The sequence below is a fragment of the Lactuca serriola genome, chromosome 3 (assembly GCF_051521515.1).
Source record: "Lactuca serriola cultivar US96UC23 chromosome 3, Lser_US96UC23_V15, whole genome shotgun sequence".
Lineage (NCBI taxonomy): Eukaryota > Viridiplantae > Streptophyta > Magnoliopsida > Asterales > Asteraceae > Lactuca > Lactuca serriola.
Window position 1 is genome coordinate 268926490 of NC_136410.1, and position 3781 is coordinate 268930270.

Here is a 3781-nt window from a genome sequence, read left to right on the forward strand (position 1 = left end):
AAAATTGAAAAAAAAAACATAAATTGACATGTGGATTTTATTTATTTAAAAAATATCAAAAAATGACAAATGTCAAAACTCATTAAAGATTGACACTTGCAAAAAAAGCCTTCATTTATTAGAGAGGAATTAGTCTTAAATACTGAAATTTTAAGAGGTACAGCTCTTAAAGCATTATACACAACTTTATGCCTTTGCAAAAAATTCAGATTTTCGGTCAACCATTGAAAGAGTCAAAGAAACCTTAAGTGTTATTGTTTTGACTTGGCTCATTCCTTATTGTTTTGACTTGGCTCATTCCTTATCTTGGCATTCCTATATCTCGACAGCATCTGTTCATTGTTCATTGTTCTATATACTTGAAGACGCATTCAAATAGAAGATCTCATCGCACTACCCTAGCCGTACTACTCAACAAATTGAACGAGTATTCCTCATGCCTACGGAATCGGTCAACACCATATACGATTTATATAACATCTTTGCCTAATTTAACCGGTTATCACCTCCAACCAATTCTGGAACCATGACCACCATCGTCCTCTGCCCTAAAATACCTAATGTTTCAATGGTTTTTCCCGCTATCAGAGATATATTATTAGTGTTGATTTTTGTTACATGTTGTGCAGAAACTTGCAACCCTACATGTTGACTGTGAAAACCAGAGAAAGCAGTGAAACAGAGCGTAGATGAACTAGGAAGAAGCACGTCATCCCTTAATATGGGTCAAAGTGAAACAGAGCGCATCTGTTAAACAATCTGGAAGCTGCTTATGGGGGATTATATGAGTTGATGTTTATTTTGAGCTACTATAAACTTAGGGAGAGAAATTCGGAAGGTAGGTAAGTGGATGAAACTAACTCTCTTTTAATTCGCCTCCTCTCTCTCTCCACCGCCAAATCATATATCACTTGCATCTGTTGTTCTCACGCTTCTCCCTCTATCTCTCAAAGCAGATAAAGGTTACTCTTTCAAATTTGTTAAAAATTGAAGGAAGTAGACATCTGTTGTTACTCTCACGCTTCTATCTAACATGGATGTTTGCAATAAGTGTTTGTACCCTTAAGCTGATTTTATGGTGTCATTGTGCAGGTAGGAAAGGTTTGAAGTTGTATTTTTCCTTCACTATTCTCAATGTTTTTATATCATTTTTTTTCTAAAGTGGTTGTGTTTGGACTAAACTACATAGGTTGCTAAGGAATGATTTAACGGGAATAATGCTGGAAATTGGATGGTACAAGCTATTAAGCTGCTCAAGGAAAATGCGTACCAAGTGTTTGTCGAAATGCCTAAGAGAAAACAAGAGGTGAGTTATAAGTATGAGAACTAAGAAAGTTTTCTTTATATTCTCTCTTTTTACAGAAAATTGTCCTTGGTTGGTCTTTTAGTTTTGATTTTATGACATTATCAATTTTTTTGTACACTCTCTTACAGATGTGGAACTTACTCACTTATGATATATCAACTTTTTTAAACTAGACCATGACATCAGAGTTAATTATTTTTTGTTGTTGATTAGGTAGAAATAAGTATCTATAATATTTCCATTTCCATGTTGTTGACATCTGACAGGGAATAATAGCTGAAGTTGAACCAGGTAAACACAATGAGAAATTTAGTAACAATGATTTTTTTTTTTTTTTTAATTTCTTTTTGTGTTAGTTACTTATGAATTTCACATTGTTTAATGAAGTGAGTGGCAATTGTCAACCGGGTGGAAATTGAACTCTTCCCTTTGTGACTTTCTACAGTCAAACCACTATTATATTTATGATTTTTTGCAATCAACCTAACAAGGTTTATCGTAATTGAAGACCAAGAACTAAACTTGATGTATTTTTTGAAGGCTTTAATACATTGAAGGGAAGAAATCCTTAAATGATTAATTGATGGCTAACCGTGTAAATTGAAAATGTAGGCATAGAGTTATAGGAGTTTATACCTTCTAGGACAGCCAACAGTATAAGGTGGGGTAAACACAAAATACAGTTGTCCAGTTTTCTTTTTCAGAGCATATGACTATTTTGCATATAAAGAGATTAACTATAAACTCATCAAGTTTCAGTTAGTCTTATTGGAAATATATTTAAGGTTAGGTTTGAGCTTTTCCAATTGCTTTTACAAAAACGACCACTATGTAATAAAATTGATTGATTTTGGTGTTTTTATCATCAAACTTTGATATTCTTATTTAATTTCTTTGACATAATTATAATAGTACATATAAAATTTTATTTGATATCACAGTCCACACCATGATTAATAACGTACACTTAGCATGACATCTAATCACAACAAATTAATAACTCACACTGAACATTATATTTAATCAAAATATCGTTCGTTTCATTATTTTAAAAGAAACTATATATATATATATATATATATATATATATATATATATATATATATATATATATATATATATATATATATATAGGGTTGAGATCGATTGAGAACTCATACTTTCCCGAGAACCCGAGAACTAAAAGTGGAGCGTTATATAAAAACTAATTCATTAAGGGCATGATCGTAATCTTATCGATTTCATTTAATGTTTAATTTTTTGTGTTATTCTACATATTAATAGAAATGTCTAAAAAATTACATAATAAATCAAATTTTTGAACTTTTTTAAAAATAATTTTTTTTTTAGTTTTTTTTAAAGTGCAAATTTTTTAATTTTTTAAAGAAAAACATGAATTTTTGAATTTTTTTTTCAGTTTTTTGCAGATTTTTTAAAAAAATAGTATTTTTCAGTTTTTTTTAAAAAAAATAGTATTTTTCAGTTTTTTTTAAAAAAATTGTAGATTTTTTAGTTTTTTTATAGAAAACATGAATTTTTGAAAAAAAAATAAAAAATATATATTTTTTTAAAAAAACTGCATTTTTTTTAAAACATTTAAAAATCAATAAAAAAAACTGGAATATTTAAAAAATACTATATTTTTTTAACCAAAAAAATCAACATTTTTGGTACATTTATGCATATTTTTACAAATGCATATATGCATTTTTCATATACTATAATATTTGTAAGAAAATCATAAGAAAACTCATTTTATTTAGTAATCTATAAACACAATACAAGTATTTTATTCGATACAATATAAAATATAAAAAACAAAAAAATTCTACAATATTTCAAAGCATTTTCATGTCTTTGTGTCAATATTTCCATATTTTCTTCAATCTATCATTTTCCACCTCTTCAATATTCACCACAATTTCTTCCAAATCTACAAGAAAATTAAAAAAAATTTGATTGATGCAAAAACACTCACAAAAATACATATGTGATTTACATGTGAATCACATGTAATTCATGTAATAGCCGAAATTCAGGTACAACCGATTAGCCCTTCATCTTTATTTATTTGTCATTTTGGGCCTTTGTGTTGGGCGAGTACGCTGGGCGTACAAGGAGTACGCTGCGCGTACTTGCGCGCCTCATTTAAACACGTCATCGTCGGGTACACTGGGCGTACCCAAGGTTACGCCGGGCGTAATCGCTCCAGACCCAAAACCCTAATTTGAGTTGTTGGCTATAAAAGGAATGAGATGGCTTGGCTCCTGAGCCACCATCCCTCAGAAAGAAACCCTAAGAGAGTGTTCCTTCGTTCCTAGCCCTTTTGTGAGTGTTCTAAGCTTGGTGGTGTCATTTCAAGGTAGCAAAGGAGAAGAAGAGTCCATTGTGAAGGCTAGGAGCTGGTGTTCAAGTGTAGATCCGGGCTTAGCAAAAGTTGGAGCTTCTTTCTAAGGTAAAAAGTTCGGATCTTGA

The 3781-nt window shown here is 30.5% G+C and overlaps 1 long non-coding RNA gene across 5 annotated transcripts; it reads left to right on the forward strand.

Annotated features, from left to right (window-relative positions):
- Positions 1–305: 305 nt before the first annotated feature.
- Positions 306–2150, forward strand: LOC145094907 (uncharacterized). Of its 5 annotated transcripts, none has more exons than XR_013703629.1 (4): positions 306–1092; positions 1190–1306; positions 1520–1597; positions 1694–2150. It is a non-coding gene; the product is annotated as an uncharacterized LOC145094907 (long non-coding RNA). The 5 variants fall into 5 exon arrangements; XR_013703631.1 differs by having other exon boundaries at positions 1573–1597; positions 1694–2149; XR_013703628.1 differs by having other exon boundaries at positions 1190–1597.
- Positions 2151–3781: the final 1631 nt, after the last annotated feature.